This window comes from Carassius auratus, unplaced genomic scaffold, assembly GCF_003368295.1.
Source record: "Carassius auratus strain Wakin unplaced genomic scaffold, ASM336829v1 scaf_tig00217195, whole genome shotgun sequence".
Lineage (NCBI taxonomy): Eukaryota > Metazoa > Chordata > Actinopteri > Cypriniformes > Cyprinidae > Carassius > Carassius auratus.
This window is the reverse complement of record NW_020528936.1, coordinates 59,901-86,462: the sequence shown is the minus strand read 5'-3', so window position 1 is coordinate 86,462 and position 26,562 is coordinate 59,901. Positions and strand designations below refer to the sequence as shown.

The following is a 26,562-nucleotide window of genomic DNA, read 5'->3' as shown; positions in this document are numbered from 1 at the left end:
CGGTGAGGTAATTAAGGAAACAAAAGGAATTTTGGAAGTAGTAAGAAGCTATTACGAAGAATTATTTAAAACTAAAGATACAGATGGAAAAATGAGAAATTTATTATTACAACAAATAACAAAAAGAGTTGAGGCGGCAGACAAAATGGAATGCGATAGAGAAATAAAGCTAGATGAAATAACACAAGCAATAAATAATTTGAAAAGCAAGAAAAGTCCTGGTATAGATGGGATAGGTAATGAGTTTTATAAAGTTTTTAAGGATAAAATAAGTTTGATTCTACAAGAAGTATATGAGGAGGTTTTTAAAAAAGAGGCTTTCAATCAAAAAATGAGCATGGGTTTGATGAAAATAATATATAAAAGAAAGGGTGATGAGACGCTTTTAAAGAATTTCAGACCCATAACCATGTTAAATACTGACTTGAAGATTTTAGCAAAAGGTTTTAGCGAACAGATTGAAAAATGTTTTACCGAGTTTAATAGAGACAAATCAGGCATATGGAGTAATTGGAAGAGACATAGCTGATATAACAAACAGTATAAGAGATGGGGTAAGTTATGTCAGTGGAGAAAGTAAAAATGGTTATTTTATTAGTTTAGACGAAAAGCTTTTTGAAAAAGCTTTCGATAGAGTAGAGCATGGATTTTTATTTTCGATTTTAGAGCAGTTTGGTTTTGGGGAGAATTTTATAAAATGGTTAAAAATTTTATACAAAGATGCATTAACAAAAGTAAAGTGTAATGTTTTTTTAACATAGCCTTTTATTTTAACTAGATCTATAAGACAAGGTTGCCCGTTATCAGCACAATTATATTCTTTAGTGGCAGAGCCTTTAGGACTGACAGTTAGAAACTGTAAAGAAATAAAAGGAATCGAAATAAATAGAGGAAAGGAGCTAAATAAGATCTACCAGTATGCTGATGACACTACAATAATAGTGGACAATTTGCAGAGTGTTAAAAATGTAATGGATAAAATCAATTTGTATTGTCAAGGGTCAGCAGCAAAGATAAATGAAGAGAAAACTGAATACATGAGATTTGGGAGGGTACCGGTTTTAACGGGGTGTTGGAGTTTCACAGAAGTGCAGGAATTTAAGATTTTAGGTGTGCTTTTAGGAAAAAATGTAAAGAATGTACAGGATAATATGTGGGGGGAAATAGTGGATGGGATGGAAAGAAGGTTGGTCATTTGGAGAAACAGGTTTTTAAATTTAAAAGGAAAGATTTTAATAGTAAATGTTTTAATGTTATCAAAAATGTGGTACGTTTTACATGTAGCATCAATCCCGCTGTGGGTAAAACAAAGAATAAAAAAATAAATTTTAGAGTTTTTATGGGGAAAAAAAAACCCAAGAATTGCTTACAACACTTTGGCTAGTAGAGGAGGGAGGGATGGGACTAGTAGATCTGGAACAAAAAATGAAGAGTATGAGGGTAAAAGTGGTCAAGAAATATTTAGATGATGAAAATAAAGAAGATTGGAAGGGAACTATGGAGTTTTATTTGAATATGTGTGGAAATTTACAAATTGGCTGCAATATTTTATGGATGAAATTGAAGAACTGGATGATACAAGGAATACCAGAATTTTACAAGGAAGTTTTAAGCGCTTGGGGGTCTTTTTTAGCAAAGGTGGATTTTAAACCTGTTGGAAGGGGAATAATTTATATCAATCTTTATTTTTAAACAAAAAGAATGGGACACAAGGAAAATAACTTTATTTTAAGAAGTGGGTAGATGTGGGCATGTTAAAAGTAAGGGACATTTTATATGAATTCAAAGGTTTTTTACCCATACAAGTAATTATAGATGCAATGGAAGAAGCAAAAGAAGAGTACAATGTGGATGTTTTAAGAAAACAATATGAAGAGGTTAAAAGTAAAATTCCAGAGGATTGGTTGGAAATGATTCAAGATGGTGGGAGCGGGGAGAATAAAATGGAAGTGTTTTTAAAATTGAATGACAAAGAGGTGTGTTTGAAATCATGTAATGTGAAAATGTTTTATCATTATTTTAACTTGTCTGTTTTTAAAAAGCCAAAAGCCAATGATTTTTGGTCAAGACATTTCGATGGAATTCAAGAGAAGGATGTATGGAAAAATATAAGATGGGCTTTTTTAGATACTGACCTGGAAGTTTTGGACTATTTTATTAGACGCAATGTAATTTTTACTGGAATGAGATTGTGCAAAATAGGAATGGAACCAGATGCTGTATGTAAGGTCTGTTTTAAAGAGGATGAGGGGATCTTGCACCTGTTTCTCTATTGTGAAAAACTGCAATAATTTTTTTGACAAAACAAAAGAACTAGTGAAAGATTTAAGAGGGAATGAAGATGTTTTCAACTGGAATACAATCTTAATGTTTGGTTTGAATTAAAATATTACAAACAAAAAAGTGATTAATCTATTGATGGTTTTAGTAAAAAATGCAATATGGAAAAGGAGGAACGTGGCAAAAAATAGAAATTATGTAGCAGATGTATGGATGGTGTTTAAAGGACTGGTGGAAAATTATGGGCAAACCTTGTTTACATATTTTGAAATGGAGAAAGAACTGGATACGTTTCATAAGATGTTTCCCACTGATGTGCTGTACACATTTAAAAAATACAAAATTAAGTTGCCTAAGAAAGAGGACTTTTAACAATTAGTTTAAACTGGAATGTAAATTTCTGTTTTTAGGAGAGGCGTAATGTATTATATGTGTTTTTATTTTAAAGAAAATATAATGTTTAAATGTGAAAACTGTAAGGAGAATATTGTATGATGGAAATGTTTCAATAAAAAAAAAAAAAAAAAAAGGCCTGACTATGCCTGATCTCGTCTGATCTCGTAAACTAAGCAGGTTTGGGCCTGGTTAGTACTTGGATGGGAGACCGCCTGGGAATACCAGGTGCTGTAAGCTTTTTGGAAATTCTTCACTAATTATATAATAATATTGAAAAAAAAAAAAGAGTCAATGTCCGATCTCTGAATGTTATCATGTTTGGTTCTGGTTACTACTTGGATGGGAGACTGCCTTGGAATAATACCAGGTGCTCTAAGCTTTTGGGTTTTCTTCTCTACTTATATAATGAACTGGAGATTAGAGTGGCTGAACTTTAAATAGCCCTCTCTTTGCAGCAGTTTTCGCTTACGGCCATATCAGCCTGGCTAAGCCGATCTCGTCTGATCTCGGAAGCTAAGCAGGTTTGGACCTGGTTAGTACTTGTGTGGGAGACTGCCTGGGAATTCCAGGTGCTGTAAGCTTTTTGGAAATTTTTCACTAATTATATAATAATATTGAAAAAAATAAAAAATAAAAAAAAGAGTCAATCCCCGATCTCTGAATCTTATCATGTTTGGTTCTGGTTACTACTTGGATGGGAGACTGCCTGGGAATAATACCAGGTGCTCTAAGATTTTGGGTTTTCTTCCCTACTTATATAATGAACTGGAGATTAGAGTGGCTGAACTTTATAGAGCCCTCTCTTTGCAGCAGTTTTCGCTTAGGGCCATACCAGCCTGGCTATGCCTGATCTCATTTGATCTCGGAAGCTAAGCAGGTTTGGGCCTGGTTAGTACTTGGATGCGAGACTGCCTGGGAATACCAGGTGCAGTAAGCTTTTTGGAAAACTTTCACTAATTATATAATAATATAGATAAAAAAAAAGAGTCAATGCCGATCTCTGAATCTTATCATGTTTGGTTCTGGTTACTACTTGAATGGGAGACTGCCTGGGAATAATACCAGGTGCTCTAAGATTTGGGGTTTTCTTCCCTACTTATATAATGAACTGGAGATTAGAGTGGCTGAACTTTATATAGCCCTCTCTTTGCAGCAGTTTTCGCTTATGGCCAAACCAGCCTGGCTATGCCGTTCTCGTGTGGTCTCGGAAGCTAAGCAGGTTTGGGCCTGGTTAGTACTTGGATGCGAGACTGCCTGGGAATACCAGGTGCTGTAAGCTTTTTGGATATTCTTCACTAATTATATAATAATATTGAAAAAAAAAGTGTCAATGCCCGATCTCTTAATCTTAGCATATTTGGTTTTGGTTACTACTTCGATGGGAGACAGCCTGGGAATAATACCAGGTGCTCTAAGCTTTTGGGTTTTCTTCCCTACTTATATAATGAACTGGAGATTAGAGTGGCTGAACTTTAAATAGCCCTCTCTTTGCAGCTTTTTTCGCTTACTGCCATACCAGCCTGGCTATGCCCGATCTCGTCTGATCTCGGAAGCTAAGCAGGTTTGGGCCTGGTTAGTACTTGGATGGGAGACAGCCTGGGAATAATACCAGGTGCTCTAAGAATTTGGGATTTCTTCCCTACTTATATAATGAACTGGAGATTAGAGTGGCTGAACTTTAAATAGCCCTCTCTTTGCAGCAGTTTTCGCTTACGGCCATACCAGCCTGGCTATGCCTGATGCGGTTGATCTCAGAAGCTAAGCAGGTTTGAGCCTGGTTAGTACTTGGATCGGAGACTGCTTTTTCACTAATTATATAATAATATTGAAAAAAAAAAAAAAAGAGTCAATGCCAGATCTCTGAATGTTATCATGTTTGGTTCTGGTTACTACTTGGATGGGAGACTGCCTTGGAATAATACCAGGTGCTCTAAGCTTTTGGGTTTTCTTCTCTACTTATATAATGAACTGGAGATTAGAGTGGCTGAACTTTAAATAGCCCTCTCTTTGCAGCAGTTTTCGCTTACGGCCATATCAGCCTGGCTAAGCCGATCTCGTCTGATCTCGGAAGCTAAGCAGGTTTGGACCTGGTTAGTACTTGTGTGGGAGACTGCCTGGGAATTCCAGGTGCTGTAAGCTTTTTGGAAATTTTTCACTAATTATATAATAATATTGAAAAAAAATAAAAAATAAAAAAAAGAGTCAATCCCCGATCTCTGAATCTTATCATGTTCGGTTCTGGTTACTACTTGGATGGGAGACTGCCTGGGAATAATACCAGGTGCTCTAAGATTTTGGGTTTTCTTCCCTACTTATATAATGAACTGGAGATTAGAGTGGCTGAACTTTATAGAGCCCTCTCTTTGCAGCAGTTTTCGCTTACGGCCATACCAGCCTGGCTATGCCTGATCTCATTTGATCTCGGAAGCTAAGCAGGTTTGGGCCTGGTTAGTACTTGGATGCGAGACTGCCTGGGAATACCAGGTGCTGTAAGCTTTTTGGAAATTCTTCACTAATTATATAATAATATTGAAAAAAAAAGAGTCAATGCCCGATCTCTTAATCTTAGCATATTTGGTTTTGATTACTACTTGGATGGGAGACAGCCTGGGAATAATACCAGGTGCTCTAAGCTTTTGTGTTTTCTTCCCTACTTATATAATGAACTGGAGATTAGAGTGGCTGAGCTTTAAATAGCCCTCTCTTTGCAGAAGTTTTATCTTACGGCCATTCCAGCCTGGCTATGCCCGATCTCATCTGATCTCAGAAGCTAAGCAGGTTTGGGCCTGGTTAGTACTTGGATGGGAGACCGTCTGGGAATACCAGGTGCTGTAAACTTTTTGGAAATTTTTCACTAAATATATAATAATATTATTGCAAAAAAAAAAAAAAAAAAGAGTCAATGCCCGATCTCTGAATGTTATCATTTTTGGGCCTGGTTAGTACTTGGATAGGAGACCACCTGGGAATAATACCAGGTAATGTAAGCTTTTTGGAAATTGTTCACTAATTTTATAATAATATTGAAAAAAAAAAAAGAGTCAATGCCGATCTCTGAATCTTATCATGTTTGGTTCTGGTTACTACTTGGATGGGAGACTGCCTGGGAATAATACCAGGTGCTCTAAGCTTTTGGGTTTTCTTCCCTACTTATATAATGAACTGGAGATTAGAGTGGCTGAACGTTAAATAGCCCTCTCTTTGCAACAGTTTTCGCTTACGGCCATACCAGCCTGGCTATGCCTGATCTTGTTTGATCTTGGAAGCTAAGCAGGTTTGGGCCTGGCTAATAGTTGGATGGGAGACTGCCTGGGAATACCAGGTGCTGTAAGCTTTTTGGAAATTTTTCACTAATTATATAATAACATTTTTTTTAAAAAAGAGTCAATGCCTGATCTCTGAATCTTAGCATGTTTGGTTCTGGTTACTACTTGGATGGGAGACTGCCTGGGAATAATACCAGGTGCTCTAAGCTTTTGGGTTTTCTTCCCTACTTATATAATGAACTGGAGATTAGAGTGGCTGAACGTTAAATAGCCCTCTCTTTGCAACAGTTTTCGCTTAAGGCCATACCAGCCTGGCTATGCCCCATCTAGTCTGATCTCGGAAGCTAAGCAGGTTTGGGCCTGGTTAGTTCTTGGATGGGAGACTGCCTGGGAATGGCCCTTGACCCCTCCAAGTCCCTATCCTGGGGCCTGATCACTGTGAAAAAAAAAAACAGATCAGTATTATCGTCCACTTTAGCTAGGCTACTGTAGCCTTCATATGGTATGAGTCATGCCAAGCATTTTATAATGCCACTGTCAAAACAATGTTTAGCATAGGCATACCTTTTTGTGCATTAACTGAACATTTGTGTGATGGCAACGACATGTGTTGATGACTGAGCGGTGATTGTAGTCGGGGACAAAGCACTGCACCATGTTGCTGATGTTATTGTTAACCACTTTCGCACGCACACAATATAAAATGCACGATGATAAATATAAAAATCAATACACAATACCAATATAAAACACTGTTTATTTACACGATTAATACTGAAAGAACTACTATTACTGCACATTTACTATTTAAAATAAAATTCACTGGAGGAAAAAGTTTGTGCGAGCGGCCATCGTCAGATTTGAAAGTCGCTCAAAAGGCTCTTTCGCGGTTGTGGCTCCAGTCTAATTCAATGAGGCACGGTGGTTTATGGGATCAGTAGTTCCTTGCGCTAGAAATGAAAATGATATGTTATATGCTTATGAGTTCAGCCGTAGCTGGTTATCCTCACACATACTCTAAAACTCTTTAGATACGGATTTTTCCGAAAGTCAATGGGAGAAATGAATGGGAAATTTACTTCCGGCACTCTGGCTGTGGGCGGGACTGTGATGCTCTATACTAAGCCTTGTTTCCCTCTGAAATGGTTTACTGTTCTTTTTTATGTTTTTTGGAGTAAGACCATGAAGACTAGAATCTCTGACTTGAATGTTTTATTAAGTATAATACGATGTCTGTCACTTAATGTAACAAACACAATTCTTCAATAAAAACAATAAAAAACAATTAATTTAACAAATGTGTTTGCACATATCTGTTTGAAGTATGAATGGATGCACTTTAAAAATAAACTTGAGACTTTTAGTAACACTTTTTGCAAGATCACTGAAAAAAATCTTAGAAACTATATTAGGCTACTTGAACAAAGTGTAATTTGCTCATATCTGAGATATTATTCACTCTGTAGGCCCTATTCGCCCTGTAGGGTGCATGTAAAATGTACACATAAAAGGACCTACATTGAATTTTTGAAAAATACTTTATCTTTACCTTACTGGTAAGTAATTCAGCCTGTTTTACTCAATACAGTTTCATGTGAAAGTCTTTACATGAAGTGGACAAATCAAGTGGAAAAACGGGAAAACAGCAGTGAGAGGAATAATATATTTGGATTTTTTTTATTTTTTATTATTTGTTCAACAATATATATCTACATATCAGAAATAAATACACAACAATAATAATAACACAGGTAACAAGGTAAACAGAATAGAATTAACATTAATTATTAAGTAATTTAGCAGAAAATATAGCAAAATAGTTACAAGTTATTATTTACAGGATTCTTATTACAAGATTTATACATGTACACACTGAGCAATATACAATGTACATACAATATATACAAGGGGATGAGATAATGCAGTACAATGGTATGCGATGTTAAGCAGATATTTACATTCACTAAAAACATCTTTTTTTCTATGTGAAAATAGGTATGTGTTTTATAGATGGTGTATAATGAATCGGTGAATTGGTATAAGAGCTAGATATAGTAGCAAATATGGCTTACTATATTTTAGCCTTATAATGAGAATATAAATAACATGGCAAATAGTACATTGTAACCTACAAAGTGTAAATAATGTTGAGGACATGTAAATCTCTGTAACCCACACCATGTCTAAACCAGGACCAAATTATGGCAAAATCTAAACTAGGTCTAATCCAGGTCTGAACCAAGTCCAAACCATAACCCAGAAATCTGCTATTGTGATTTGGGGGGTGTAGTAGCAGATGTAGTTGTAGTTTTTTTTTTTTTTTTAGTTCCTCATCTACTACACTTTTGAAGTATTCAAAACTGTTGAACTCAACACCTTCAAAACCTGTAGTGGTGGACTTCCTAGTTGCTGGGCAATAGGTGAATATTTTTTGGCTACTTTCAGCAGCCTTGTCTTTGGAGGGCGTGTACCTCTTACGCTGCCCACCACACTGGGTACTTGGCAGGCCCCACAAGGCCTCATGGATTTATGAGGCTTGATTAATCTAGATCTCAGCGCAGGAGGCGGTGCGAAAGGTATGAACCCTTGACTGCTGGATGCCCTGCAGAGCATCATGGATGGTCTCTGTGGCTGTGCAGGAACCACTACCAGGACAGGTGCTGCTGACGCTCTGGGTGGGATGTACGTGGCCACAGGGGTTTTAGGTTGAATGGGCCGGTTGACAAGCATTTCCACATCTAACCTGCAAAAATAAATCATACATGCGATAATGAGTATAATTCATGAGAAATAATGTGTATGACTATCAAGTCACATGGTTTGTTGTGTTTAAGTTTAAACCACCCATGTTCACATATGGTAATAAAGTAGTAAACTCACATACTTGTGAAATGAATAACTGAACAACTTACCTCCGCTTCTGACCATGCTTTTTCCCAGCTACATGACGTAGGCTCTGGTACTGAACCTGAGGTCGATCTGGAGCTGGAAGGGATTCTGGCAGAGTAGGAGCTGCTGGCATTGGTTCTTCTGACAGCACTCTTTGGTGGGGTTTCACTTTTGGTATTACTGTTGCCCTGTAGTTAGCCTTTTTCTCTTCCCGTGCCATGAATGTAGAGGTGGACTTGGCATTCAGATTGGGCAGAGGAATGGAGAAACCGTTGAAGATGGGATCGTCTCTGACTCGGTCTACAATCCTTTTATACTGGCTCTTGATTTCATTGGTGATTTTAGTGGGGGAGGTGAGACGACTGGCTGGTGGCCGGTTTTTAAGCATCTTAATAATAAGGTACAACAGACGACTATCCTCAGTCACCTGGGCTGCCTGAGGGTACCTCATCCAGGAAAACTTTGTCTTCTGGGCTGCTCTGGTCTCAGGTGTGTCAGCTCCCAAGCATCTGCCAAACAGGGTGTAACCCCACCTTGACTCATACCTTTTTACAAAGTTGGCTGCAGACCTGTCATGCTCATGCAGAGCACCAAATGCAGTGCCAATCTTCAGCCTTAGGTCAGCTGGCACTAGGTGACGGTCACTGTTGTCTGCCAGTTCTAAAATGAGCAGGGCCAAGGCTTCCACTTCCTCCAGCCCAGGACTAGTCACCAGTGTGTCTAGGCAGTTACAACAACTAACAGTAGACTAATTAATACAACATGGCAATGCTGCAGTTAATTTGTTTCATATTATGTAAAATAAAAATGAATTATATCATACATACTTGTCATGGATAGAATATGCATGATATTTATAGATATTTGAATGCTTAGTTTGTATCTATATTGTTATAATGCAATATTGTGTACCTTGCTGGGCATAGTAATCCTTTGCAGTGAAGCTGGTTGACTGGCACATGGCATACTCTACTCCAAGGAGCTCCTCCTCATCTGGGTCCTTTTATACAGCAGGGTAGGGCATTGGAGCGGCAAAGTTGGGCTCGAGGACATGCTCTTTACCGAAGAGCACCTCAGCCTGCTGATTCAGGCGCTGAATCTGCCGCGGGTCCATACAACACGTCTGCCTGCCATAACCACCAGCAACCCGGAGTGATTCCATGCGGCTGTTCCACTGCACAGCAAATGCAACCAGATAGACCTGAAAGACATGATTATTCATGCATTATTGTACATCAGAAACTAATTTTGATTACAGAGTGGACATAATAGAGATATAATATGCATATGAACAATAATGTGTAATCAATAATTTTTTATATATTAAAGCTGTTTATACTTACTTGAAATGGCATAACTCCACATCTCTGTGAGGGAATGGCATTGTACAGGTGTGAGTGCAAGCCCTCCAAGGAGTTACTGCCTCGCCAACACCTGTACTTGTTCAGGCGGACACCATTCAGCACCACCACCTTCACTGACACATACAGCTGGATGCCAGGGGGGTCCTATAAAACATACATTGCTTATTTATTATGGTGTCTGTGAGTTTGAGTTTGTAAGATTTTACAAAAATGTTTACCCACCTGCATACAAATAAGATGCTTGCTTGCAGTTGCCCAGTGAGAGTCCACTGCCTGTGCTGATTTGAACAGGTGGATTCCATCAATGTCAAGGCCTGCAGGTCCACTGAACTCCGTAATGACGGACTCAATTGTCTGTAACAATCATTCACATTTATTTTATACAGTTATATCGCTTAAAATGTGAAATTATTTCAATAATTGGAAGTATTTCCAAAATGAAATATAGTATATAATATATAATATATTTAGTGAATTATGTTTTGAGCTTCTTATACATTTAGATTATACATGGATTAATAGTACACTTAACCTCAACTCCACGGGTGATCCGTCTGACATAGGACCTAATCTGGTGAGGTTTGAGGAAGGCTATCAATGTCCTCGTCTGAAAGACTGGCATACAACTCCTGGTTGCCCTTCCTGACTGCCTGGATTAGGAGCACCATATTGTCCTTGTAGTAGGCCAGCACTGCACCTGCAAGGGCACTCATGAACACCCCATACTTGGCATGGCTCTGTTTGATGACAACAGCATCCCAGCGGTGCAGCCAGTGTTGGATGTCCAGTCTGACCACAGTGCCCTTCTGCACCCAGTCCCTGAAAAGATTCTCCAGGAAGGATGAACCACTGTCACTGAAGCAATATAAATTCAGCATATGTTCTTTGTTTTATGTTTTTTACATTAAATGAATGACAAATTTTATCAGGGTATATGGATGTGTTATTGCCTACCGACAACAGTTGTTATCTGCATATATGACAGTTGGTGCAGGAGCCCAAAAACTGTCCCCACTCGTTCAGCACACTGGTCACATACTGCATGATGCCCTGGCCATCACCATATATCTTCTTAAGAACCTGGAAAACACAAAGCAGAACATTCATTTGATAGTTTCTATCAATAACCTGTCTGTCCAATATAATTTATATGAATTACAGTGCATGTACATTTTGTATCCATCACATTTGAACACTGAACAGTGAGGCCAAAGTCCCTTATTCAAAACAATAAGCTGGGTCAATTCACTTTAAAGTGGCTAAATAAATATTAAGTCAGCTTAACTTCATGAATTGATTCAAAACACATACCTTTTTTGTACCATCAATGCAGAGGATGTCTCCAGTCACACTGAGGATTGAGGCTCTGTACACAGGCATCTTCTCCATCTCCATGATTATGTGTGCACACGGAGGAGTGTAAGTACCAGCAGCTTTGACAAAGGACAGGATGCTCTTCTGATACGATGCAGATCCAGCTGTGTGGGCTTCGTACAGGAGAGTCTGGTACAGGTCACGGCGCTCCACATACCACTCATCATGTCCCTGGTGCAGCAGTCTCTGTACTTTGTTCATGGACACACTGTTGACCCTGTCATTCAGAAGAGTAACCACACCTTTGTCAATGGCACACTTCCCACATAGTATGGCAGGAAACATGCTTCTGATGGCCGGGGCCAAGTTCATCAGAATCTTGGGACTGTGTGCCAGCCAAATGTACTGCTGAACATGATGACTCTCCTCATCTTCACTGTCTGCGTCACTATGTGTCTTACTCACTGCCCGCCTCATCTTTTCACAATGTGAACACTTCAGCTTCTCTGTCAACAGGGTGTAATTGTACTTCATCCCACCCACTTGCTTGGCATAACTACCAAAGCCTTTCTTCTCAAGGTATTCATCTGGTGGTGCAGGGCAGTTGGAGCTAGGGCAGCGGATCTTGGCTTGCATCACACCAACTGGGCGCCAGAAGAAGACAGGGGTTGTGAAAAAGGCCATCATGTTGGGCAGTCCTCCCTTGACAGAAGTAGGAATTGGGGGTGGGTGGAACTCCATCTTCTCCTTTAAAAGCCTTCTCTCCACAATCTCTCCTTTGGCATTTATTGTATTGGATAGGCCTCTCAAACAGACCATACATCTCATCGCATTTCAGCCACTTGATGTTAGGAGGAGCTATTCCATTGCCTTGTGTAGATGGAGGAGGATGCTCCCAGTATTTCTGCCAGCCCTCCAGCAAGATGTTACCGGTTTCTGAGGCAGAGGTGTCTACAGGTGAAGATGGTCTTCCCTGAGGTGTGCTGAGGCTCAGGGAAGAGTCCTGACTCTTCCTGATTCAGTCCTGATTCAGGGAAGAGCCGGTGTGAGCTCTCCCCAGGTGGTCAGCTGTGTGGAGACCGCTACCTCAGACTCTTCAAGGACAGTCTCTTTAGAAAAATTCTTACAAAATGTATTGAGCACATTCCTTAAGATGTGAATATAATGACAAATATAAACATAATCAAAATAAACAAAGTTTGTTTCTATTTTCCATGTTATCAGAACTTATTTTAAAGAACACAAATGATATTTGATACAAACATTTTAGTATAGAGTTGCTACAAAAAATATAGGCAATAGTTAAAAAAAATATTGTAATATAATAAAAAGTCCAACATATCACATCTACAAATTAAATTGTTTTATGTATCTAAATGCCAACAAGCAGCTAGGTTGATAATATCCCTCACCCTGCTGAAAATTAAAGTGAAATATCATTATCAGTGCCATAAAATGTGTGATATTTCGGCAGTGTATGTTTAGTTAGATGTCTGAAATACATCAGTAAGAACATTTTATATGAATTTTAAAATCGAGTTATGGCGTGTTAAATGTTAATCACCAGCAGCTGCCAACAATTCAGCATCACTGGCATAGTCAGGATCCTGCTGGAACTTACAAAGGGTAGATTCAGTCTTCTTTCCTTTGTCTTTCCTTGACTCCTGTTCATGCAGAAAATAAAGAAATTGAAGAAAAACACATACAAAGTTGTACTGTACCACATAAACACAAGTATTTCACTGTTACCACTTCCTATGTCTAAAGCACAAGCTTTTGTGCGGAGTAAACATTGATGATTTTACTATTGGAGGTGCATTACATGTGCCTAACTGATTTACACATGCACTACACTTTTTTTTAATAAACAAAACAAAAGTAAATATAATTTAATTATTTAATCTCAGTTAAAGGGTCAAAGTTACCTCCAAACGTTTGTCAAGATGAAAGGTGATTGGTGGGAACTCTCTGGCATACTGCAGCAATCGTTCCTTTTGCCACTTTAGGAGATCGTTCTTCTCACCCTGCTGGCAATATTCAGACAGCATCCATATGACCCAGCCCACATCATTTTCAAGCAGCCATCTGAAAGGCTGTCCTGCATATTTGCCGAATGTGACAACTAGCTGGCCTTTCCACATTTCCCATCCAGCTTTCTTTGCAGTAGCCTCCGCCTTTACAGAATCCAGACAGCTGGGGTCTAGTGCCTTGCTGGGGGCCATTACCACACTCTTAACTGCATCCGTACACTGCAGCTTGGCCTCTCCCTGCCTGTACAGATGGATGCATGGGTACAGGTGCTGTTTTTGGTGGCTGCTCAGCTGCTGTTTCAGTGAGAATCTTTTCCCACACACTTCACACACATGTTCCTTTGGACCATGAAGCTGCAGTCAGGTTGGACTTTACAGAGAAACTACCGCCACATACACTGCACTTGTGTCCCACCAAATCCATGTTTTTTATCTGTTGTAATAAAACAGAAACAGATTCAGATTAGTTTCTTCTTTTCAAACTGTACATGGGACTAAACACTGGAAGACCAGGAGATTCAAAACATGTACACAAGTAACAGTACTGTTATTACTATTACTTAAAGTAAATAATAATAATAAAAAACACTACACAAGTACTGAGTTATCTTTATGGATGTTATCTGATTTGTTATCTGACCTTTTAAAGTGATATTTCATATGATTAGCTGAAAGTTCAAAAGGTAATGCTTTTATAATTTTAGACTATATTTTTGCTTGCCTTGTGTTTTCAGTGTTTTAACATGTTATTGAATGTTAATGGCTTATCAGTTACAGTGAGACAAAATAGTTTAGATTAGTTGAGATAGCCGGAAAAACAGGCCTAAACTGTTTTAATGTACAGTATGTAGTCAGTTAATTCCAACAGGACAAACTGGCAAGTGACAGTTGTGTTACTAGCCATAAGTAAAATCGACCTGTATTTGGATAGTAGGTTACTCCTAATGTCCAGCCCTGATAGTGCTTGGGTATTTCCAAAGTATTTACTTTTTTGTAAAACATTACAAAGCCTATGAAGAATTACTGCCGTTTACGATTCATGTTAGTAACGTTAGTTAGATGGGCGATTGTATTTTCCCTTAATGGTTTTAAAACTTTAACAGTTAATAACTTTGTAATTACTGCACGTAAATCCATGCAGAAAAAAACAGCCTGACTATGCCCGATCTCGTCTGATCTTGGAAGCTAAGCAGGTTTGGGCCTGGTTAGTACTTGGATGGGAGACCGCCTAGGAATACCAGGTGCTGTAAGCTTATTGGAAATGTTTCACTTATTATATAATAATATTGAAAAAAAAAAAAGAGTCAATGCCAGATCCCTGAATCTTATCATGTTTGGTTCTGGTTACTACTTGGATGGAAGACTGCCTGGGAATAATACCAGGTGCTCTAAGCTTTTGGGTTTTCTTCTGCATTTAACCCATCGAAATGCACACACACAGAGCAGTGAACACACACACACATACACACGGAGCAGTGGGCAGCCATTTATGCTGCGGCGCCCGGGGAGCAGTTGGGGGTTCGATGCCTTGCTCAAGGGCACCTAAGTCATGGTATTGAAGGTGGAGAGAGACTGTACATGCACTCCCCCACACACAATTCCGTCCAGCCCGAGACTAGAACCCACAACCCTTCGATTGGGAGTCCAACCCTCTAACCATTAGGCCACGACTTCCCCTAGGAAGGTTCTGTAAGCTTATACTGTAAGCAATACTAGGTGCTGTAAGCTTTTTGGAAAATTTTCACTAAATATATAATAATATTAATTGCAAAAAAAAAAAAAAAGAGTCAATGCCCGATCTCTGAATGTTATCATGTTTGGGCCTGGTTAGTACTTGGATGGGAGACCGCCTGGGAATACCAGGTTCTGTAAGCTTTTTGGAAATTTTTCACTAATTATATAATAATATTGAGAAGAGAAAAAAAAGAGACAATGCCCAATCTCTGAATCTTAGCATGTTTGGTTCTGGTTACTACTTGAATGGGAGACTGCCTGGGAATAATACCAGGTGCTTTAAGCTTGTGGGTTTTCTTCCCTACTTATATAATGAACTGGAGATTAGAGTGGCTGAACTTTAAATAGCCCTTTCTTTGCAGCAGTTTTCGCTTATGGCCATACCAGCCTGGCTATGCCCGATCTCGTCTGATCTCGGAAGCTAGGCAGGTTTGGGACTGGTTAGTACTTGGATGGGAGACCGCCTGGGAATACCAGGTGCTGTAAACTTTTTGGAAATTTTTCACAAAATATATAATAATATTATTGCAAAAAAAAAGAAAAAAAAAAAAAAGAGACAATGCCCGATCTCTGAATGTTATCATGTTTGGGCCTGGTTGGTCTTTGGATGGGAGACCGCCTGGGAATACCAGGTGCTGTAAGCTTTTTGGAAATTTTTCACTAATTATATAATAATATTGAAGAAAAAAAAAAAAAAAAAAAAAGAGACAATGCCCGATCTCTGAATCTTATCATGTTTGGTTCTGGTTACTACTTGGATGGGAGACCGCCTGGGAATACCAGGTGCTGTAAACTTTTTGGAAATTTTTCACAAAATATATAATAATACTATTGCAAAAAAAAAAAAAAAAAGAGACAATGCCCGATCTCTGAATCTTATCATGTTTGGTTCTGGTTACTACTTGGATGGGAGACTGCCTGGGAATAATACCAGGTGCTCTAAGCTTTTGGGTTTTCTTCCCTGCTTATATAATGAACTGGAGATTAGAGTGGCTGAACTTTAAATAGCCCTCTCTTTGCAGCAGTTTTCGCTTACGGCCATACCAGCCTGGCTATGCCCGATCTCATCTGATCTCGGAAGCTAAGCAGGTTTCGGCCTGGTTAGTACTTGAATGGGAGACTGCCTGGGAATACCAGGTGCTGTAAGCTTGCTTACGGCCATACCAGCCTGGCTATGTCTGATCTCGGAAGCTAAGTGGCTTACGGCCATACCAACCTGAGGGCGCTAGAGAGCTACAGGAATTGTTGGCTGCAGTTGGGAGAGGACGGAACTTGTAAATGGAGTAAAAATCAAGGGAAAACTGTGTGAAATAAAAAGGATACAGAACAGGGAGTACGTTGTCTCCTTTATGCATTTGCCCGCTTACCTAGATGACGTGGATATTTTGGACAAGCTAGAGGGCTGGAGAGTAATTCCTACCTCTCAAATAAGGAGAAGGTGCTATCCGGGAACTGACATTAAGAATGGTACAAGATTCATAAAGGTGAAATTCCCAAGAGAAGTGGCATCTTTACCCTACAGTACACGCTTTGAAACAACGGAGGGAACACAGCACTTTAGGATTATCCACAGCCAGCAGGTGAAGACCTGCAGATTATGCATGAGTCCAAAGCATATCTTCAAAGATTGTCCAGAGTTTGCTTGTTATAAATGCGAGGAATAAGGCCACTTCGCAAGGGATTGTAAAGCAGTCAAGTGCCCTGAATGTTTTAAAACTTTAAACAAATGTGAATGCTGGATGGATAACAGAGAAGGGGAAGAAGAAAAAGCAGAGGAAGAAGAAGAGGAGAGTGGACAGATGCCAGAAGAGGCCACGGAAAGGAAAGAAATGCAAGAAATGGAGGAGCAGCAGGATTTAACAGTTGAAGAGGAGAGGAAGAATGGAAATGTACAAGATTTGAGCAAAAATGAAGAAAGAAGGAATGAGGAGGGAAGTATGGAGGAAGGAATATGTACAGCAGTTGGAGTTAAAACAAATTCAATGGACGAGTATAATGGAGGAGGAAAAAGCCAAAACATGGAGAAGAGCGATGGAAATGAAGGACATGATCTGGAAGATAAAAGGGGAGGTAAAGACTCGGGACAAATGGGGAGAAGAAGATCATTTAAGGTAACACCAAATTTAGAAGCATGTAAAAACAGAAGGGAAATTTTGAAAAGTGTAAACAGATTTGATGTGTTAAGAAACCTAGAAGAAAAAGAAGACTGAAAATGGAGAAAATGAGGAATATTTTTAATTATTTATTAATTTTTATGGTTTTGAATTTTATATCATGGAATGCAAGAGGTTTATTGAATGTGGAAAATTTTTAAAAGATGAAGGAGCTATGTAAAGGAGCAAATGTTATTTTACTACAAGAAACAACCTGGAAAAAAGAAAAAATGGAGGATTTTAAAAGCAGCTGGAATGGAGATGTTTTTATAACAATGGCGATGAAAGTGGAAGAGGAAGTGGGGTAGCCATTTTAACTAAAAGAGATGGGTGTGGACAAGTGAAAGTCATATATGATGATGGAGCAGGTAAAAGTTTAGCGGTGGAAATGAATTGTGAGGAACGAAAGACGATATTATATAACATACATGCACCAGGAGAGGAAAAAAAAGAATTTTTTTTTTTTTTTTTTTTAACAATTTAAGAACTTTGATCTCAAAGGAGGAAAATGTATTTATAATGGGTGATTTTAATACACTTTTCAGTAAAATTGACATGGCAGAAGGAATGGTGTATAAATCAGATAAAGGGAGAAAAGAGCTTAATATTTTAATAGAAGAAAATGATCTTATTGATGTATGGAGGGAAAGAAATGAGAAAAAAAGAGAATACTCAAGACAGCAAATAGTGCAAAACTGTATGTGCCAAACTAGAATTGATTTTGTTTTAATTAAAAGAGCTTTGGGGAAATATGTAGAAAAAGTGTATTAAAAAGAGACAACTTTGAGTGATCATAAAATGTTGTTTGTACAGATGGATTTTAGGGAATTTGAGAGAGGGCCAGGGGTATGGGTTTTAAATTCAGGAATTTTAAGGAAAAAAGATTATAGGATGGGTGTAGAAAGACTAATAGAAAATAGAGAGGAAAATAGAATGTATAAAGAAGACAAAAGAATTTGGTGGGATAATATAAAGTATGACATAAAGAAATATTCAATAGAGTATAGTAATTTAATACAGAGGGTGAAAGGAATGAAGGAAAGAAAAGTGAGAAAGGATTTAAAGGAGGGATTAAGTAAAGAAAGAAGTAATTTACAAAAGATAGTAATGCTGGAGGAAAAATTAAGTGAAATAGAAGAAGAAAAGTGCAGAGGTGCTATCATAAGAAGTAAAGCAAGGTATACAGTGGAAGGGGAAAAATGTACCAAGTTATTTTTCAATTTAGAAAAAAGCAGGGGAAAAGCAGACAAAATAAAAGAAATAATAGGGAAAGGTGGGAGAAGAGTAAAGGAAACAAAATAAATACTTAAAGAAATAAAGGACTATTATGAAAACTTGTTTAATGGAAAAGGAATAGATAAAACAAAGAAATAGTTTTTAATAGAACATATCACATTAAAATTGGAAGAGCATGACAAATAAGTAGGGGAAAAAGAGATACAACAGGAAGAAATTGAAATGGCAATATCGCAATTAAAAGGAGGGAGAATTTGATAGAGTGGAACATGAGTTTTTATTTGATATTCTAAAGAAAATTGGTTTTGGAGAGAATTTTATTAAGTGGATTAAAGTTTTATATAAAGGAGCAATGAGTAAGATAAAGTGCAATGGGTTTTTTACAAATGCTTTTAAAATTACAAGATCAATTAGACAAGGTTGCCATTGTCACCTCAACTTTACTCTTTGGTAGCAGAGCCCTTAGGGATTGCTATCCAAAGAAATATAGATATTAAAGGAATAAAAATTGGGGGTAACATAGAAGCGCAAAAAATCTTTCAATATGCTGAAGATACAACCTTAATAGTGAATGATGTGGATAGCATAAGTAAAGCAATAGAGACTGTGTAAACATATTGTAAAGGTTCTGGAGCAAAGGTGAATGTGGAAAAAACTGTGTTCAGGAGGATTGGGGAAGCCAAAATATTACCAACTTGTTTTGCTTTTAAAGAAGAAGAGCACATGAAAATTTTAGGGATAATCTTTGGGAAAGATGAAAAGAATAGTGGGAATATGATGTGGGAGGAGATATTGGGAGGAATGGAAAGGAGATTAACTTTTTGGAAGCAAAGGAATTTAAATTTGAAAGGGAAAGTCTTAATAGTAAACACCTTACTTTTATCCAAAATGTGGTATGCGTTATCAGTAATGCCCATACAAATGTGGGCTGAAAAGAGATTAAAAAAATGTATTTTAAACTTTTTATGGCATTTTTTTTTTTTTTTTTTCAAAATGGACGGATTATATGGTAACGACTAGGAACTGGCTGGAGAGACTCGAATGGCAAATGACAATGGACTGGCAGGAGGAATACGCACGGCAAGCGACACTGGACTGGCTGGAGGAACATGCATGGCAATCGACACTGGACTGGCTGGAGGAACAAGCATGGCAAACGAGACTGGGCTGGCTGGAGGAACAAGCATGGCAAACGACACTGGGCTGGCTGGAGGAACACTCACGGCAAACGGCACTGGACTGGAGAAGCGACAAAGTGCTGGAAATGGAAAAGATCAAGAAGCAAGGAAAAAATTTGCTGAAAGAAAATATTTAAAGGAGGCAACAGTGATTGTGAGTACAGAGAATGTGAGTGGTGTGAGAGGAGGGGATATAATTAAAGCAATCTCAGAAAAAAATTTGAAGTAGAAAGGTGTTGGCTGTAAGACCCAGACAAGGCAAAGAATATGAACTGACACTGGAACAGGAAAAAATGTGTGACATTTTAATTAATGGATTGACAATAAAAGGAGTGGACTGTGAAGTAAAAAAACTGCAAAATAAAGATTACATTGTTTCCTTCATGCACCTGCCTGTCTACCTGGAGGATAAAGAAATTTTGGACAAATTGGAAGGATGGGGGGTATCCCCCATATCTAAAATCAAAAGAATGTGCTATCCGGGAACTGACATTGAAGACGGTACAAGATTTGTTAAGGTGAGGTTCCCCAAAGAAGTGGCATCACTCCCTTATAGCACAAAGGTTGAAACAGCCGAGGGCCCGCAGTACTTTAGGGTGATGCACAGCCACCAGGTTAAGATGAGACTGCAATGCTGTCAGGTGCCCGGATTGCCAAAGATTTTTAAATAAATGTGAATGCTGGATGGAGGGAGTGGTAGGAGAAAGGGAAAAACAGGTGGACAGACAGGTGCATGAAGGAAACAACACTGAAGAAGGACATTGTGAAGAAAGACAAGAAGAGGATGAATTACAACCAAAGGAAACAGAGAAAGGAACAAACAACAGACAGGAAGGACAAGGAGAAGGAGAAAAAGAAAAAGAAAATGATGAACAGATAAGAGAAGAGGACACACAATTGACCCCGATGGACATATCTTCTATTCATGGACAAAAAGGAAAAGAACAAGACAAAGAAACCGAGAACAAAGGAGAAATACGTATGGAGGAGGATGAGAAGGAAAAGGTGGAGAGGGGACAAATACAAAGAAGATCGCTACAGGTAAAGCCAAATATAGGAACTGCAAGGAAAAAAGTTAAATGTTTTAACAGTTTTGAGGTGTTAAAGGAAATGGAGGAGAAAGACTGAGAATGGTGGGTTTTAGTTATTTATTATTTTTCTTTTTAATGGTTTCAAGTGTTGTGACTTTTAATGCAAGAGGACTCTTGAACTTAAAGAAATTTGAATACGTAAAAGAAAAATGTAAAAGAGAAGACATTATTGTACTTCAAAAAACAAACTGGAGAGAAAATGTAATGAATGATTATAAAAAGAGATGGGAAGGAGGGATTTTATACAATAATGGAGATGGGAGAGGTGTGGCTTTTTTAATGAAGGATGATGTTTTTAAAGCAAGTCAAATTTTATACAAAGATACAATGGGGAAATGTATGGTTGTTCAGATAAAACATGAAGGAAGGGAATTGATTTTAGTAAATATATATGCACCAACGGTGGAGAAAGAAAAGAAAGAGTTTTTTTATGTTTTAAGAAGTATTGTAAAGAAGTATAAAGAAATAATATTGATGGGGGATTTTAATATGGTTTTTAGTTAACAAGACATGGCAGAAGGAATGGTTTTTAAAAATGACAAGGGGAGAAAAGAACTAAAGGCATTAATGGCAGAAAATAATATGATAGATGTGTGGAGAGAAAGGAATGAAAAGAAAAAGGAGTTTTCAAGAAGGCAAATAGTGGGGCAGTTTGTGTGCGAAACAAGAATTGACTTTATTTTATGTACGAGAAATGTGGAGAATTTTATAGAAAAGATTAAGTATCAAGAAACAAGTTTTAGTGATCACAAGTTTTTATTTTTTAAATTGGACTGGGATAAAGTGCAAAGAGGGCCAGGAATATGGGTTTTAAATACAAAAATTTTAGAAAATGAAGACTATATTTTAAAGGTTAAAGAAATTATAGAAAAAGAAAAGGAAAATGAAATGTATGAAGACGATAAGAGAATATGGTGGGAGAATGTAAAGGTTTTAGTAAAAAAAAATCTCAATTAAGTATTGCAGTATAGTACAGAAATGCAAAAGATACAAAGAAAAAGAAATAAAAGAAAGTTTGGAAGTGGAATTGAATGAAGAAAATAAAGATATACAAAAGATAAGGGAAGTGGAGGAAAAACATAAAGAAATAGAGGAAACAGAATATGAGGGGGCAAGGTTAAGAAGCAAAGCTAAATATACTGTGGAGGGAGAAAAACGCATTTTTTTTACTTGGAGAAAAAGAGTGGGAAAGCTGAAATAATAAAACAGATAAGAGGAAAAAATGGGGAAGTTGTAGAAGGGAATGAATAAATAATTTTTATGAAGATCTTTTTAGTGCAAGGTGTGTAGAAGAAAACAAAAAAGGGAACTGTTGAATCAGATAAAAGTAAAAATTAGTAAGGAAGATAAAATAGAATGCGATCAAAAAATTGGGAGAAGAAGAGATTGAAAGAGCAATACAGCAGCTGAATAAAAATAAAAGTCCAGGAATAGATGGTTTAGGAAGTGAATTTTATATATGTTTTAAAGAGATTTTAACAAATATTTTAAAGGAAGTTTTTAGTGAAGTTTTTGAACAAGAAGAAGTTAATGAAAGAATGGGGATGGGTATAACAAAATTGAAAGAAAAAAATGAAGATGGTTACGTAATTAGTTTAGATTTTTAAAAAGCATTTGATCGGGTTGAACACAGGTATTTATTTGATGTTTTAAAGGAATTTGGTTTTGGGGGAAATTTTATCAAATGGATTGAGATTTTATATAAGGGCGCTTTAACGAGAATAAAATGTAATGGGTTTTTAACAGAATGTTTTAAATCACAAGATCAATAAGACAGGGTTGTCCGCTTTCAGCGTTATTATATTCACTTGTATCGGAACCGTTAGGATTGGCTAGAAAACAAAAAGAAGAAATAATTGGAATTGAAATTGAGGAAAATAAGGCTGAGGGAAAGGTTTTTCAATATGCTGATGACACAACGTTAGTAGTTAAAGGAAAAGAGAGCGTCAAGGAAGTTATGAAGGTTGTAGAAGAATATTGTAAAGGATCTGGGAGTAAAGTAAATGAAGAAAAGACTGTATATATGAGATTTGGTAAAGCAATGGTTTTAAAGGATTGTTTTAATTTTAAGGAAGTGGAAGAAATTAGGATTTTAGGAATTTTAATGTGTAAAAATTAGAGAAAAGTATGTGATGAAATGTGGGAGAAACTAGTAACAGGGATAGAGAGAAGGTTACATTTTTGGAAATTAAGTACATTGAACTTGAAAGGGAAGGTTTTAGTATTGAATGTTTTAATGGTGTCTAAGTTATGGAATGTTTTATATGTTTCAGATATGCCATTGTGGGCAGAAAAGAGGTTGAAGAAATGTTTTCTTGACATTTCATAGGAGGGGAAACCAGCTAGAATAGCTTTTAACACGATTTTAGGGTCGGTAGAGAAGGGGGGTTAGGTTTAATGGATGTGGAACAGAGGAAAAATAGGTTAAGAGTGAAAATAGTGAGGAAATACCTACAAGAGGAGGACAAGCCAGAGTGGAAAAAAACAATGAGATACTTTTTAAACAAATGTGGGGATTTTAACATGGGGGATGGAATTTTATGGTTGAAAACGAAGAATTGGATGACAGAACGCTTACCAGAGTTTTATAGAGAAGTTTTTAGTGCTTGGGGAAAATTTTTAGATAAAGTTGAATATGATCCACATGGGAGAGAAACCATTTTAAATCAACCTCTGTTCTTAAACAAAAACATTTTAAAACAAGACAAAGGGATTTTTTTAAAGAAATGGATGGAAGTGGGGATAACAAGAGTGAGAGACGTTTTGTATGAATTTAAAGAAGGGTTTTTACCAACACAATTTATTGTAGATGCAATGGAGGAGGCAAAAGAGTATTACAGTGAACAAGAAATAAAAAATAAATATGAAATCATTAAAAGTGCAATAGTAAAGAGTGGATTAAAAGAATAGAAAGTATGGAAGGAGAGCCAAAAGAGAAATGTATTTATGTGAAATTAGGGGAAAAACTGTATGATTGTAAGGAATGTACTCTGAAAATGATTTATTGTTCTTTTAGAGATGGTGTTTTTAAAGAGCCTATTGCAAAATGCATAATGGATGCAGAAATTCAAAGATTTAAAAAAAGTGTATATGGAGAAACATGACAGGGAAGTGTGTGGAAACTAAATTGGGATGTTTGGAGTATTTTATAAGGCATAAAGTGTTTTTTACTGAGGTTATTTTAAATAAAATAGGAATAGAAGAAAATGCTCTGTGTAAAGTGTGCCAGGAAAAGGAAGAGGGGATTTTACATATGTTTTTATATTGTAGAGAACTGGAGGAATTTTTAAGAAAATGTAAATGTTTAATTAAAGATGTGACTGAAGACTGGGATGAAAATGGAATGGAATGGAACAGAGTGGAATGGAATCTGTGTGTAATGCTAATGAAAAGTGCAATATGGGAGAGAAGAACTGTGGCTAAAAAGGAAATCATTGTGTTGGATGTTTGGACTGTGTTTAAAAGGAAAACCGAATTATATATTGAAAGACTGTATGTGTATTTTAAAGGTGGAAATATGTTGGGTTATTTTTATGATGTTTTTACCCCAAAAGTTTATTGTGTTTTAAATGATTTAATGTGGAAGCTGCCAGGAAGTGAAGGAGATTTTTTAATTATCTATGTAAAGGAAAGATGTGTAATGTAGAGATGTTTAAAGAAGAAATTCTGTATTTTCTATTGCTTGTGTTTAATCTATTGTATTTTATAGAAAAAAAAAAAAAAAAAAGGCTATGCCCGATCTCGTCTGATCTCGGAAGCTAAGCAGGTTTGGGCCTGGTTAGTACTTGGATGGGAGACCGCCTGGAAATACCAGTTAAAAAAAAAAAAAAAAAAAAAAAGCCTATGCCCGATCTCGTCCAATCTCAGAATATAAGCAGGTTTGGGCCAGGTTAGTACTTTTGGAATTTTTCAGTAATTATCTAATAATTTTGCAAAAATAATATAAAATAAAAAAAAGAGTCAATGCCTGATCTCAGAATCTAAGTAGGTTTGGGCCAGGTTAGTACTTTTGGAGTTTTTCAATGATTGTCTAATAATCTTGCAAAAAAAAAACAAAAAAAAAAGTAAATGCCTAATCTCAGAATCTAAGCAGGTTTGGGCCAGGTTATTACTTTTGGAATTTTTCATTAAATGTCTAATAATCTTGCAAAAAATAAAAAAAAGAGTCAAAGAGCTCCTTCCCTACTTATATATTGCACTGGCAATTATAGTGGCTTATCTTTAAATAGCCTTCTCTTTGCGGCCTCCTTCGCTTACGGCCATACCAGCCTGGCCATGCCCGATCTCGTCTGATCTCGGAAGCTAAGCAGGTTTGGGCCTGGTTAGTACTTGGATGGGAAACCGCCTGTGAATGCCAGGTGCTGTAAACTTTTGGGTTTCCTTTCCTACTTATTTAATGCACTGGCGATTATAGTGGCTTACCTTTAAATAGCCCTCTCTTTGCAGCCTCCTTCGCTTACGGCCATACCAACCTGGCTATGCCCGATCTCGTCTGATCTAGGAATCTAAGCAGGTTTGGGCCAAGTTATTACTTTTGGAATTATTCAGTATTCATCTAATAGTTTTGTGTAAAAATAAAAAAAAGAGTCAATGTCCAATCTCAGAATCTAAGCAGGTTTTGGCCAGGTTAGTAGTTTTGGAATTTTTCAATAATTGTCTAATAATTTCTGCAAAAATAATATAAAATAAAAAAGAGCCAATACCTGATCTCTGAATCTAAGCAAGTTTGGGCCTGCTTAGTTCTTTTGGAAATTTTCACTGCATGTCTAATAATATTGCAAAAAAAAAGGAAAAAAAAGAGTCAATGCCCAATCTCAGAATCTAAGCAGGTTTGGGCCAGGTTAGTACTTTAGGAATTTTTCACTAATTGTCTAATAATCTTGCAAAAAAAAAAAAAAAAAAAAAGAGTAAAAGAGTTCCATCCCTACTTATATATTGCACTGGCAATTATAATGGCTTATCTTTAAATAGCCCTCTCTTTGCAGCCTCCTTTGCTTACGGCCATACCAGCCTGGCTATGCCCGATCTTGTCTGTTCTCTGAAGCTAAGCAGGTTTGGGCCAAGTTATTACTTTTGGAATTTTTCAGTATTCATCTAATAGTTTTGTATTAAAAAAAAAAAAAGAGTCAATGTCCAATCTCAGAATCTAAGCAGGTGTGGGACACGTCAGTACTTGTGGAATTTTTCTGTAATTATCTAATAATTTTGCAAAAATAATATAAAATAAAAAAAGAGTCAATGCCTGATCTCAGAATATAAGCAGGCTTGGGCCAGGATAGTACTTTTGGAATTTCTCAATAATTGTCTAATAATCTTGCAAAAAAAAAAAAAAAAGTCAATGCCCAATCTCAGAATCTAAGCAGGTTTGGGCCAGGTTACTACTTTTGGAATTTTTCGGTAATTATCTAATAATTTCTGCAAAAATAATATAAAAGAAAAAAAGAGTCAATGCCTGATCTCAGAATCTAAGCAGGTTTGGGCCTGGTTAGTTCTTTTGGAAATTTTCACTGTATGTCTAATAATATAAAAAAAAAAAAAAAAAAGAGTCATAGAGTTAATTCCCTACTTATATATTGCACTGGCGATTATAGTGGCTTATTTTTAAATAGCCCTCTCTTCGCAGCCTCTTTT

At 37.1% G+C, this 26,562-nt stretch overlaps 4 non-coding genes and 8 pseudogenes across 4 annotated transcripts; all 12 read left to right on the top strand.

The window, feature by feature from the left end:
* Nucleotides 1–3,139: 3,139 nt before the first annotated feature.
* On the top strand, nucleotides 3,140–3,257 carry LOC113100133 (uncharacterized; annotated as a pseudogene).
* Nucleotides 3,258–3,494: 237 nt separating this feature from the next.
* LOC113100130 (uncharacterized) lies at nucleotides 3,495–3,613 on the top strand (annotated as a pseudogene).
* A 224-nt stretch (nucleotides 3,614–3,837) lies between these two features.
* LOC113100136 (uncharacterized) lies at nucleotides 3,838–3,955 on the top strand (annotated as a pseudogene).
* Nucleotides 3,956–4,178: 223 nt separating this feature from the next.
* On the top strand, nucleotides 4,179–4,300 carry LOC113100135 (uncharacterized; annotated as a pseudogene).
* A 397-nt stretch (nucleotides 4,301–4,697) lies between these two features.
* LOC113100131 (uncharacterized) lies at nucleotides 4,698–4,815 on the top strand (annotated as a pseudogene).
* Nucleotides 4,816–5,053: 238 nt separating this feature from the next.
* LOC113100143 (5S ribosomal RNA) lies at nucleotides 5,054–5,172 on the top strand. Its single transcript, XR_003289581.1, has one exon. It is a non-coding gene; the product is annotated as a 5S ribosomal RNA (ribosomal RNA).
* A 223-nt stretch (nucleotides 5,173–5,395) lies between these two features.
* Nucleotides 5,396–5,514, top strand: LOC113100145 (5S ribosomal RNA). Its single transcript, XR_003289583.1, has one exon. It is a non-coding gene; the product is annotated as a 5S ribosomal RNA (ribosomal RNA).
* Nucleotides 5,515–5,891: 377 nt separating this feature from the next.
* Nucleotides 5,892–6,010, top strand: LOC113100134 (uncharacterized; annotated as a pseudogene).
* An 8,662-nt stretch (nucleotides 6,011–14,672) lies between these two features.
* Nucleotides 14,673–14,792, top strand: LOC113100137 (uncharacterized; annotated as a pseudogene).
* An 851-nt stretch (nucleotides 14,793–15,643) lies between these two features.
* LOC113100129 (uncharacterized) lies at nucleotides 15,644–15,762 on the top strand (annotated as a pseudogene).
* Nucleotides 15,763–16,303: 541 nt separating this feature from the next.
* LOC113100138 (5S ribosomal RNA) lies at nucleotides 16,304–16,422 on the top strand. Its single transcript, XR_003289577.1, has one exon. It is a non-coding gene; the product is annotated as a 5S ribosomal RNA (ribosomal RNA).
* Nucleotides 16,423–25,182: 8,760 nt separating this feature from the next.
* On the top strand, nucleotides 25,183–25,301 carry LOC113100128 (5S ribosomal RNA). The gene has a single exon (XR_003289576.1). It is a non-coding gene; the product is annotated as a 5S ribosomal RNA (ribosomal RNA).
* The last annotated feature ends 1,261 nt before the right edge of the window (nucleotides 25,302–26,562 follow it).